The sequence below is a fragment of the Pseudopodoces humilis genome, chromosome 18 (genome assembly GCF_049639895.1).
Source record: "Pseudopodoces humilis isolate 2021_Gansu_Grassland_sample_001 chromosome 18, ASM4963989v1, whole genome shotgun sequence".
NCBI classification, from domain to species: Eukaryota; Metazoa; Chordata; class Aves; order Passeriformes; family Paridae; genus Pseudopodoces; species Pseudopodoces humilis.
In genome coordinates, this window is record NC_142217.1 from 6496845 (window position 1) to 6510677 (window position 13833).

Here is a 13833-nt window from a genome sequence, read left to right on the forward strand (position 1 = left end):
TTTACTTTGTTTGTGAGGAGAAGAGGTTTGCCTGGAGGATTCTCTCATTAATGCCAGGAAGAGAGCACCAGGCAAGCTAAGCCTGTCCACAGTTCCAGCTGTAACAAGTGGATCACCTCTCACTGTTAAGCAGAACAAGTTCCCAAATGGGTCTCAAGAAAGCGAGCATCTGCTTTTTATCCCAGTGGTCACACGGGGACTCCTGGAGTGCTGAAAATGCTGGGATGAATGAAGAGCAGGAAATAACATGATTGATCTGAAGTCATCAGGATTGAATGTGGGTTCAGAAAACTTTTGGGGAGTAAAGGGTGGAACTGAGAGCGAGTGGGGAGCAGGAATTTCACGTCTCTCAGACACAGTGTTGGCTGTGGGACCTCCCATTTAGAAAGGAAGGATGCCTCAGAAGTCAGGGCAAATCTGATCCTTTAAATCCAGATTTACAAACAAACCCAAGGAGTTGTGAGTTTAGCCAGGTCTTTTCAGCTCTGCCTCTTATGCTAAAATTTGGTGGAGATGTAAATTTTCTTAAGGTACTTAACATGTGCTCGTTATTATCTATTCCCACTGAAGCTACAATTCAGAGCTGCCTCTGATCAAGAGCTGGTTATTTATGCTTCATTACAGTCCCATGCTTGGACTGTGAGGTTTTAGGGAGTAAGAACTGTGTGAGGGCTTTTTTTACATGTTTGTAATTAGATTTTTATTACAGGCTAGAGTTAAAAAAAAATAAAAATTAATGATGGCTCTGAGCAGTGGTATTGATGTTCACATTGAATGCAAATAGAAGAATAACAACAAGGGTTTTTTACTTCTTGCTAATGAATAACACATATTGCTAAGGCAGACTGGAGGTGTGCTTCTCAGAAAGTCAGTAAGAAAAGCCAGTCAGTAAGAGAAGGAGCTGCATAAAAAAGTTGTGTGGATGTATTGATTGTTTCCTACCCTATAATGAGATGTTGGACTAGGGAGAGAAGGGAGATCCCAGAATGGAATTACAGGGTTTTTTTCAGGATCACAACCTGGGATAGGACCTGCTCCATGAAAAGGGCAAAAGGAGTGGAGCACTTATCACACTCACCCAGTGCCCAAACAAATATCCTTCTCCTCAGTCCTTGATGTTTATATGTCTGATTCCATCTCATTCTCAACACCTGCCAGTGGCTGCTATAAGCAAGGATTTTTTACTCTTTATCTACTCCCTGAGACAACATTGAAATTATCATTTTACCAATTTGTCAAATATTGCATCTCCTGCAGTTACTGCCACATTGCTTGTTAGAAATGCCAGACCCTGGGAGTCCCAGATAAGTTTCTTGTGTAAGGAGGTAATAAATGATCACTGAGGGAGCTCCCCAATGCTCTCTTGATTATAAAGATACTTGTTATTGAGATTGTAGATAAAACTGAAACTTTACAAGTGTGCCTGTTTATATTTCCATAGAATTACAGGATTAGGTTCTGAAATGGCTGAAATCAAGACATGTACATTAAGACTGGCTTAGAATTTGCTTACTGCTGTCAGATTTTTAAAAGACTGTATTTTTAGACCTTAATTCTTTGTTGATTCTAATTCTTGTGAAACAGGTAGCTGTTCTGCAGTAAGGTTGTATTTTCTAAGAATTTATTTGTGCACACACATATGTATACACACAAATTTATTACTGAATGTTATGTGTCATATATGTGTTAGAACACATACATGCCTGTAAAAAAATTGAATATAAAGTTCATTCCTGTTTTGAATACAACTGTCTTATTCTGCTATTCATGATTATGATATCACTGGAGACTTAAACTATTTTCAAAGCAGGTGTCAAAAAAGTAATATGGCATGTGTTTTATATGGGCAATACCTATATCTGCTCATGTCAATTGGATGCCTCCAATTACTTTCACAGACTTTGGATCAGGATCTGAGCAGCAGGCAAAGTCTTATACTCAAAAACCCCAAAGAATGACTGCTGTAAATAAATACAGCTAATGGGAACAAGTTCACCTCTGCAGCCACATCTTTTAATTTGTCTGAATTAAGGGAACTGTTCAGCTTTCATTGAATCACAAGCCTCCAAAATGTAGGTTTTTATCTGACCACAGAGCAAATACAACACCAGAAAAACAAATTCCCTCCTAGGTGCCTGTTGTAAGCAAACCTCAAGGCTCACCAGGTGGTGTCAAAATCTTTATGGCACAACTGGCCCAAATCCACTGGCAACAGACTGAAACCATCAATTGCTTAGAATAGGACAATGCCACCTTCTACAATCCATGTTCAATATGTCAATAAATCACTGGGTTTTATAGTGGATCTTTGGATGTAATTAAATTATTCATACCAACCACTGCATATGAAAAATTAAAGGGACTACCTTAAAAATGATGCAAATATTACCTATAAAGGATTCTAGGTTTTAAATTAGACGTGTATATGAAATATTAACACAATTCCATTATGGACATTACTACCAGCCAGAAGGCAGCAAAAATATCTGAAATTGCTGGGTTTCAACCACCTGCTTACTGAGTTTCTGTAGCAGTAGGACTGCTAACCCATTGATTGCAGGCTCATGTTGTATTTTTCAGTTTCCAAGGAAATTGTCTGAGTTCGAGGACGTGTGTTGCAGACTGACTGCAGGACTGCACCTCACCAGGTAAAACCTTGTTTACCAGGGGACCCTGGATTATTGCCTTGCTTAAAGGCTGATTTTGTGTCAGAATTCAGTCCTTGGTGTTTCCTGTGCTCTGAGGTAGGTTTCTGCAGGTTGTGGCTCACCAGAAACTCTGGCCAGGCAGCAGGACACGGGGCAGGTGTGACATGCTCGAGGGACTGGCCCACAAACACAGTGTGACAATAGGTTCTGTCCAGTGACACAGACTTTGCTCACCTGTGCTCATGGTGTCACTGCCCAGCATGACAGAATTTCTCCAAAGAGCTTCTTAATTTCTTGTTCCATGTGGTGAAATACAAGGAGGGGCTGTGCATTATTGACTGGAGGAAGGACAGAAAAGAAAGGAAGGGTGGAGGGCAGCCCTTGGCTGCTGGGTGAGCTCCTCTTGTGTCCCCAAGCTCTGCTGCCACCTGTGTTGGTGACACGAGTTTCTGAGGCCACGCTGGCCCTTCCTGCTTCCTTTCTCCCACAAAATCTGTAGGCTACACATCTGTGTCCTATTTATGCAATTTAGGATAAATGCATCAATTCCCCCTTCAACTTTTTTTGCCAGCTACTTAAAAAGTTTTGAATTCATTCAACAACCTCCCCTGCAGACAGGCAAAGATTTCTCAGAAGCCAATGTGCCTTTTGTTTCAGTTAGAGATAAAAGATTTAGCCAGAGATGGTTGGCTACTTACATAAAATATTAAAACTTTCTGAGCTATCATATTGTACTAGGCTGAAGTCTGCTTGTTTTATGCTGTTAAACAACCCATCTTTTGTCATACAGGGGAATGATACCTGATTTAAGATAATATATTTTCTTTGCTGGGTCTGTTTATGCTTGGAAATGATCTTGCTATATTCCTGTATTGAAAATTTATGAAAGGTACTAACATATTTCTTGCTATATATTTCTTGTGAGCACACTTTTGCAACTTTAGCATGGTTTGAAAACTACTTCTTGCCCACAGCTAGCAAGAAACAATGATTTCATATTTCCCAATCCCTCTTTATTGCAAAGAGGGGATACAATAATAAAAAGGCATTTGCTGGTGGAATATTGCCAATAAAGTACAATAATACATTAAAACAGATACTTAGAGTTGAAATTTATGAGTTTGTTTTTCTGTGCCAGTCAACGTATTTTCATATGTTAACATAAAAATGTAGACTCTCAACAAAACCTTTAATAATAAAAAGAGCAGCCGTCAAAAGCAGGAGTAGAATTTTAGCTTGTGATATGAAGAGTTTATCCTGTGATTTTGGGGGTGGACTTTTTTTTTTTCTGATTCAATTTTATTCTCCTCTTTCTTTTTTTTCCCTAATAAAATATTTCTCGGTTTGTTCCTTCATGTATCCTTCAATGGAGCTCTCAGACCAATAATATTTCTGTTCTGCTCCTTGTCTTTGCAGAAGATTAATTTTGAAAATGAATGTTTCATTTAGAGAATAACAAAACTAATCAAAGCTGGGGATAGGATTCTTGCTAATGAAGGTAAACACTTGTGTGTGCGTGCGCACACAGTGCTAAGACCACAGCTAGCTCTGACCTTCCCAGTCATCTCATATAATCTTTCCTTTTTTTGTGGGATCTTTTGGTATTCAATAAGCCATTTTTGAACTGAATTATTCTGCAGTTACTTAGAGTAATCCCAAACAGGCAGTGCAATCATTCCATGGAGTTCCTCCTTCTTTACCCTGTTGTTACCAAAATCTGGACCTGACCCCAGGATTTTGCCAGACTCCCTGGGCACATGTGTGTGTGCACATAGGCAGCAGAATATTTGGAAATGAAGAATGGCTGTTGCTTTGGGACCAGCAAAGTCAGGTAGGTCCAGGTTGATAAAGTACTAAAGGAAGTGCCAAACAACTCTGTGTACAGCCAAAGGCCCTCTGTTGTCTCTAGCATTCTTAGCAGAAGGTAAATTTATTTTCATCAGTGCATAATGTCATCTGGAGCCCTGGCAAAGGTATAAGGCCCCAGAAAAATTAGTTTCAGATATCAAACTGGCAAAGTCTCATGACCAAAAGGGTGGATGAGTGTTTCTCAACCCTCAGACCTCTGATGATTGATGTTCATATATCTAAAGCAGGTCTCCTGTTGACATTCCTCTGAGCTCTGAGCAAGTTCTGGAGCCAGCAGCACCCAAGGCTCACCAAGGAGAGAGCAGGCAACCACAGCGTGTTCATAATGCAGCTCCAGTGGGCACTGCCTGAAGAGGTCATGAGGGCACATAAACAGTATAATTAGGCCACAGTTTTCTATTTTTAAGAAATTAATTTGATTTGAAGGCACAAGAGAATGCCTTCTACTGAAAAATTGATTAATGATTTATGCTCTTTATTATTTTATGTTTTTTAAAGTGAATATTGGCCAAAGGCTTGCATTCAGTCATCACCTGTGAGATTCCTGGGGGTGAGGGAGAGCAGCATGGCAATGTTTCAGTGTTTTCTTCATCTCAGGACATATGAACGTGCTGCAGCTGCTGGGGCTGTCTTAGCAGGACCCAAGCCTTGGGTACTTGGTGAGACTGGTGAGGTTTCAGAATTATTTAAGAGATAAAGGAGGTCACAATCTGCAGGTCCACAAGAGTGGTTTTGAGGGACTGTGAGAGCATTGAAGAGTTCTCAGAAGTGTTGGAGAGCCAGAGGAAACAGAGGCAAAACATCTGGTGGGATTTTGGATCATGTAAGAACAAGCAGGAGAAGACAGTGTTGCTTTTGGAAACAACTGGCACTTCTGTTAATTCAAAATTGGAGGGGTAAATGAACATGGATTCAAGTAGTTACCTGGCTAGAGTATCCTGTGGTGCAAAATTCAGTGGTTTTAGCTTTGTTCATAGCAGCCCTTAAACTGACTCAGGACTAGGTAGACTGAAAAAATGGTGTGTCACTGCAGCTGCTGTTACAGAAGTTCTGTTATTTTCCCTGGCACAGTTAGGTGTGATAGCAGGGACAGATTCACATCTGTTTATGAGCAACAGTAAGGCTGCACTTAAGTGCAATAAAAAAGTGAGGCAAAAAATATAGTGAATCATAACTTCAGGCAACGTACGCTTATATTTCTGTTTTTTCCCCACTTCTGAAACTGTCCAGATATACATCACAGCAAACATATTAGTAAGAACCAAAATAATTAAATAACTTAACTTTTAGGCAGCAATTAATGCAAAATAGGTGTTTTGTTAAATGTCTCCATAGCAGCGACTGTCTGAATCTGGCTGTGGTTTTCAGCTAACAAGCAGTTTCCTTTTAAAGACTTTCCCCCCCTTATATCCCTTGTCTTTGATAAATGAGATCAGTGGAAATGTTACAGTTCTGCAGGAGATTGGCTATTACTTTCCCCTTGGCTGGTAAGCAAATATTGTGTGGGGTTTTGGTGTCCATCATCCACCTGCCATTTCCCCAACCCACTTTTTCAGGTAACCATCCTTTCCATAAATATTGTTTGAGATTTCCTGTTGTCCAGTTGTGTGTGATACAGTCCAAAGTTTTCTGTCTCCCTTTTGGATATCTGATGAACAAAACAATGGCTCTTGTCTGACACAAATACCATGTAGAACAGATTCCCAATTCTGAGCAGCATCTTCCCTTTAAAAAGGAATTTCAGCAGGAAAGCAGAACCTCCCTGTGCTCTGTTTCCTGGTTCTTTCTCTGTGCAAGGTTATGCATTGCAGACATCTCTGAGTCTCAGAACATCTAAATTGAAAATGTGTTTAACCCTGTATATTAGTCATGTTTTTCAATGACCAGGAATTATTGTATAAAGCAGAGCTGTACCCTTATATTATTTTGCATTTAGCATTGCCTGTTTTGTGTCATGCGCAATTTTCCCTCCTCTACCCTGCTCCATCTGGGGTCCAAATAGGACATCTTTGAAAAATTATTACATTACTTGCACATTTCTGGGGTTATTTTTGTTTTGCTCTTTGAAGCTTTGAATGAACTCAGGCAAGAAACCAAAATTGTTAAATACCATGGGGTGAAGGAACAGTAACAAAACATAATAATTTGCCTGGGGAATGGTGAGAAGTCAAGATCAAGGTTATTTCTCAGTAAATGCTTCCAAGTAGGAGGCAAATGAATTGCAGGAGCCAGAGGTAGTATCAGAATATCATAAGGGGCAGAAGGGAATTTACCTAGGTCACTGTCAAGCTTGCCAGCTCTTTGAGCCAAATTGATGCTGCTTTACTTTCAAGCTGCTATTTTGGTGCTCTTAGTACTGAGTTAGAACTTGCAAACAGATGAGGTGCACTGAGAGTGGCTGCACATGGTGGGGGGAACATGAGCAGTATTTAATACCTGAAGATAAGGTATCCATGTAAACCTGTAAGGTCTGACATTGCCACCCAGAGAGTCCCATTTGGCTTCAAACCACGAATTTGACACATCTGAGTGTGGCAAACGGGTTTAGGAAAGTTGTCCCAATCTCCCCACCCAGAACATGATTTGATTCCCACAGTTCAAGGGGGATGCTGAGACTGGAGGGTGATCCAGATGGTTGGGGGCCTGGGGTACATGAGCTGTGCGTGCAGGACAAGGGGTATGAGTGGGTTTAGTACAGCAAAGATAAATCTGATCACTTTAACTAGAGGCAAACTAACACAGCAGAGCCAAACTCAGCATTACCAGGGGCCACTGTGTTAGGGCACGGTGTGGGGTTTAACACTTGGTTATTTTGCAGGGATTATTCCATGCCCTTTGTGACTGAAGGTCCTTGTTTGTGCTTGGTTGTTTGTGTCATCTTCACAAGTGCTAGAGAACGGCAAAGACCATAGATCAAAGTTTCTAAAATTACAAGAACTGCCTTGAAAACCAAGAGCCCCTGCAGCAGGACCTGTGGAATGTCACCATCTGCTCTGCTACAGATGTCACCAGCCTCTTGATTAGCAGTCACATCCCAGAATTGCTGTCTGGTGACTTTCTGGAATGCAAATCTGGTGTTAGAGTTTGGTCACAGCCAGCCTCAGAACAGACTCTGCACTGAGAGCTGCAGTGGAGACAAAGAAATGCCACGTTAGGTACCAGGTGTACACATCTCATGTAGAAGTATATTCAAGATGCCCAGAAGAATCTGCCAAAATTTGGGAAACTTTTGGATTAAGAGTCTCTTCTGGAGGTGTTCATTCAGTGGTTGCTGGATCTTCTGCCCAAGATTAGTTTTGGTGGTTCCTGTTCCCAGTTTACAGCAGAGTAAACCAAGATTTTTAACACCACCACCAGTTCTCCATGCTGGTCATCAAATAGCCTCCACTTCCTCATGTCATTCCATAGAGCCCTGTTGGCTAGCCCTGCTAATTCAGTGTTTATATTGGAAAGGAATAGCATGTCCAGCCAGGTTGAATATATCCCAGAACAGCCCCTGAATTTTACTGTGGTCTGCATAAGCAAATGGCAGCCTTAAGGAACCACAGATTTCTGGGATATTGGGATGAAAATTAATGCTGGGAAGCAGTAGTGGGAAGGAAAAAACTCTTTACTGAGTAAAAAGCTCCAAGAACTGGATTGTTTTGGCTTTGGTGGGGGTTCTTAATTAATTTTTTCTGTATCTGAGTAAATATCTACATTCTTCATTTATACCAAGCATAATTCAACCAATTAAAATGAGCAGTAGGTATTAATGAACTTGTTTACTCACACACAGAAATCACCACCATGTGATGTTTTGCTGAGTAGGCTCATCTTGACCAATATGAGATTTGGACCACTGAGAACTGGAGACCTGAGTCCCATTTGGAACTCATCCCATCTTGTTTCCTTTTTGAAGCAGGGTCCCTTTTAAAAATCCTTTTCATGGGAAGCTTGTCGTGCATCACAAAATCATGCCAGAGTAAATACAGATGGAATATCGAGCTGCTTCATTAAAATCCCTGTGATTTGTGTAAGGAGCTCCAATCTATTGGAACCTGACTTGTTAGTTTAAATTCCCTTACTGAGGTATAGGTCAGGTTTAAATTAATAAGTGGTGACTGCAAAATCTTAATTAAAAGGATACAGTTTTGTGAGTAGACAAGCACTCCTTAATTCATATTGGGCTGGGAATATCTTTTTTCTATTGGTAAAAACCTGCTTGTAAAGGCGTCAGAGCAAATTAATTCCTGTGGTTAATTTTAGTGACTTAAATTACCAAAAATTATAAATCTAACCCTTTAGTCACAACTACCTTCAATTATTTAGGAAAAATGACCTTTCTTTTGGGGGGGGGTGGGGGGGTTGGGATGAGGGTGTGCTTGATTTCTCTTTTTTCCATTGAATTACGAAAAGTTTAATCATAATTTAAAAGGATTCCCTGATGTTGTTAAATTGTTTCCTTCCTGTGGGGCTTGATTCTACATTGCCCTGCAGTTTCTGTGGCACAATAGTGGGGTGAATATCAAATGGCTCTGAATCCATTTCTCAAGTGTGCTGTGCCTTTTCCTCCCCATTTGCCATTCACACAGAGCTGGCATAAAGTCTGAAATAGTGTGATGGCAGTGTGGGATGAGATCCTCAGGCAGTGATCCCCTCACACCAGACACCTGAGAAATCACCCTGCAGATGTTAATGCAGAAATCCAGAGGTGCACTGGGCCTGAGGCCAGGAGAGAAACAGCAGCACAGGTTTGGGGGTTTGCTTATGCTCTACTAGAATTCTAGTTCACACAAGTTCTTGAGTCACCTTCAGAGGTACAGTGCTGAATATAAAAATTATTGCTAATCTCCCTACAGTTCTCCAGCAGGCAGAGGCAATAAAACTCAGGTTGATATTCCTCCCCACCACCACCTTCTTTCCCCTCCTTTTTCTCCTTTGTCCTCTGCAGAGCTGCTTACAAGTGCAGCTGGGAAATAATATAATGTCTGGTCTAAGGATATATTGTGGAATCTGCTTTTCACCCCAAGAAGACTTCTATATTTCTCTGCAATAGCTTCCATGGTAGGCACAGCCTGGATTCATTATGGCTACGTGGAGGAAGGGGATTGTATGAGCCTCTGGCATGGCTCTTGCTATTCTTTTGTCTCTTCCTCTAGCCCTAAATAAGTCTAAACAACATGTAGACAAGACAAAACCTCAGCAGTGAACAAAAGCTGCCTGCATGTTATCCATCAGTATTATTTAAGTAGGACATGCTGGGCTGTTCATGATACACTCATACTGTAAGTGATAAGCTATAACGTATGGTGTTCATTTACTTCTCCATTCCAACAGTAATATAGCAAAGACAATAAATTTTCCTGTTTGTTCTCTGACCCACTGTTCTTGGGTTAAGCAGCATGTTTGTCTACATTTGTCAGTTGTTACAAGCTTCTAGCAGCTGCAGACTGGGGTATTGATGAACCCTGGAAAATGGAGCCTTGAATAATGTATAAAGCATTAAACATGCAACCATTTCGCTGGGAAAAAGGGGGGAAAAGTGTATTATATGTTTTCTCTGTTGTAGTTCCTTCATTTACAAAACATATTTGTCAAGTCTTTTGCTAAGAATAATGCCAGGATGCAGTTTCCCATCATTCTTGTTAATGGGACTGTCTTAGTGTTACAGTAAACAACCATAAGTCTTGTGTCTCAGCCATTGTGCAGCACGCTTAGTTTTTTTCAGCTTCCAATTAAGGGTATTTTAAATTTGTTGTCTCCAGTCATAGGAGTGGTGGTGCAATTTCTGGGCTTGCATCAAGAGAGGGGCACTAAGGAAAAGGTGTTTTTCAAAGCAAGAGCGTTCTTGCAAAATTACTGCGTGACTAAAGTACATATATCAGGTTCTTTAAAAGCTCAAAACTTATTCCTACCTGTTATAGCGATTTATTACTAGAAAAGCAGCACTGATTCATGCATTTTCCTGAACAAATTTACGTGATAAACCATCAATATACATTTACATTAGCAAATGGAACTTTCTATCATATTTCTGAGACCAGAGTCCAAGACTTCAGTGGCTGTGAATCAATGCAGCTGCATTAGCTTCAGTGGAATGGTGCTGATTTATATCAACTGAAGCTCTGGTTTGTTAAATTCTTCCTCTTTTGGAAGCATGTATCAAAGCAGTGGAAAATTGCTGGATTTGATTTAGCCCCTATTTGATATGCCCCAGAATTCACCATTGCACTGGGAAACTTCAGTGAGCCTGCAATGATTTTATTGACATGAAGTTTGAATTACCCTCTTATCCTGGCCAAGGTTGAGAGGTTTTGGTGAGCTCTGTGGAGGACAGTCACGGTGCTTCCATTTGTCCTGTGTCACTTCTGCAGGGAAACGGGAAATGGGATGTTTAGAGCTGCTTCCATGGGCTGTTTCCACACGGACTAAATTCATGTGAAAATACAAACACCTCATTTTAAGAAAAGGAAAATCACTGTGTGTAGATGTCAGCTTTGCTGGGCACTTCATCAGCTAACATGGTTACCTCCATAAACTAAGGCCAGTGTCCTGTCCTGCCACATGTTGGTTTCTGCACATCAGTCCCACAAAGAGAGATGTGGATGCACTGAGATGGGAATACAGCCCAACAATTTCCTGTGCCTGACACCCCTGAGAGCCTGAAGCCCTGCACAGAGGTGAAGAGTCTGTGTGCACAGAGACAGAGCTGCAAAGCTCTCATTAACAGCCAAGGCCCTGATCACTGCAACAAGTATTTACCCCATGTGTGGTTCTCCTCAGCAAGTTATTTGTGAACACAGAAGTAGAACAGTTTAAGACACAGGAAGGGAGTGGGCATGTAATTGAAGTCAGAACTATAAAATGTATGGGATGTGAATCCTCTTTTTGACCTTTCTTGGAGGTCTTTACTATCCTACAGATAGGAAAAGGAAACAACCACTGGAGCAGAATGTCTGCTTCACATCCATAGCTGGAGGGATTGGGATGAAACTTATTTTAGCAGGGTTATTCACCAGCAAAACAGAAGGGGTTAGGAACATGTCTATCCAATAAATTGACATGGGTGCCAAGTATCACTAATGAATGATTTCAGTTAAACAGGACCAACGCAATTACTCTTAAAGGTGAATACGATGCTCTGGAGTGACAGTTTTTAGGGGGATTAACAAAAAATAAATTTCTAAGGATAATAAGTTTTATTTCCATTGGTTGAACACATAGTGGTGCTGGAGGATATCCCCAGTGGTAACTTCCTAAAGCTCTCAGTGGTTATAGGTATTATTTATTGGCATTTGGAGGGAGCAGCTCCATGGCTTTTGCTGCATACAGGCTCTTCCTTTCAGAATTAGTTGGCTGAGGCATCCTCCTCCCCCACATAAGGAGCAAAGGTGATTTCACAGCTCCTAGGAGGGGAGTGCAGGCTTCTGTGGTGGATATCTATGAAAGGCTGGTGTTTAACCTTATAACTTCATTACCAGACTCCATCATAAGCAGCATCTCAAGGTACTGTCAGTCTACGATTTTGAATCTCTGACATTACATTCAATTTTTGATTTACTGACTATGTTCTTAACATGAACCTTGCAAGTTTAATTCTCATCAGTGCTGCTATCCACAATCCATCTTCTGAAGAAAATTATGGATCTACTGAAAAGCAGGAGGAGATATATAATTCAAGAAGTTTTCAAGATTCATTTTCAGGAAGATGAAGTGCCGACCACATTATGTGCTGAGTAGGGTTCTTTGAACAGTAACAATGCCACCTGCAGCACTAAACATGTATTATGAATAAATGTTTTATTGCAAGCAAGACAGGGGAAAAAAAATGGTCAATCACTATTGCCATGTCTTTCCCAGCAGAAAAAAATTCCTCTTCTGCAGCTCTAATGACTTCTGTAAAAAAGTACACATCAATATAGAACTGGGTTCCACTTCTGTGTGGTCCACACTTACAATGAGGAGAGCAATCCGTGTGTTTCTGGAAGAGATAGAGAGGAAATACCTAAATGTGGTGCTGTAAAAGGAGCAGGAAGCACATTTGCAGTGCTGCAGTGTGCATGATCAAAGGGGCACATTCTCCAGAGGGAATGGAGGAGGTGCTGCTGCTGCTGCCTGACAATAACGCTGCAGTTCCATGTTCCCTTCTCCATTCTCCCATTTAATTAAATTAACAGTGGCCCAGCTCTTCATCACTGATACTGTGCACTAAAACAGAATATGAAGGAAGAAGTGCTAAGTGTTTAATTTCAGGTGAGAAGCCGTGGATGGGTGGCAATGCAGGATGGAGAAGCAGGAGCAGGCTGAATCCTGGGCTGGTTTTGTACACTGGGGTATTGAAACTCTTCCCAGTGGAACATGAAGAAGAATTTAGTGTAGGGTACAACACTTTGAACATCTAATATTAATACCTCCTTCCTGCCACTTTCTAAGTTACTTCAGTTTTGAGATACCTTATTGACATAAAGTGGGAGTGGAAAAATAACGAGATCCTGAAGAATAGAGGTCCTGATCCAGCTTCTTCAGTGTTCTCAGGATCATTGTCACTTTAATCCTGGTAGGATCAAGCAGAATAAAAGCTGAAATTAATATAGAGTGGGGCTTGTGTAAAAACTTACCTGAAAACATTTCTTTTGATCCTGAGATAAAATAAAAAGTTCAGAATTTCACAATAAATCATCAAAAATTACATTGTTTTCAACAACTGTCTTCTAAAAATGAGTGACTTGCTGAGCTGCTAAATAATTTGTAACAGGTAGGATACCTCATAATCTTTTTCTCTCCCTTCACAAATTGTCTGGGAACATTTTAAGAGGTTTTCAAATGATCTCCTGGATAAGAATTATTTTGCTGCTCTGCTTTTCCTGACCTGTGGCTTGTCTGTAGATTGTGTGTGAATAGTCAGAGGAATACTGAGTGGAGCTTGGAAGGGCTTTGGGAACAGGCACAAAATGTCTGCTTGCAGAGGCAAAAGAGCCACTCTTCTAAGTGAAATTCAAAAGTTGAAATTCAAAAGTTTAGGTTATGCATGCTAATCATTACATTGATTATTAAATTATTAAAACCTTTGGAGCGTTTGGGTTTTTTTTGGTAGATAGTTACTTCCAGGTTCAGGAATTTTGGACATCTTAACTGAAATACAGAATCTGAGTCAGTCCAACAAATTTGTTGCTCATTCTTCTATTCCCATTTTCTTCATTTTTAACTTTACACATATTTTCTTTCTCCCTATGAATGTATTTTTGGAGTTAATGTAACTGCGTGTCCTCCACAGAATATTGAAATTTCTTTGTTAAATACTTTTTTCTTTATTATTATTAAGCAATAACTCTGT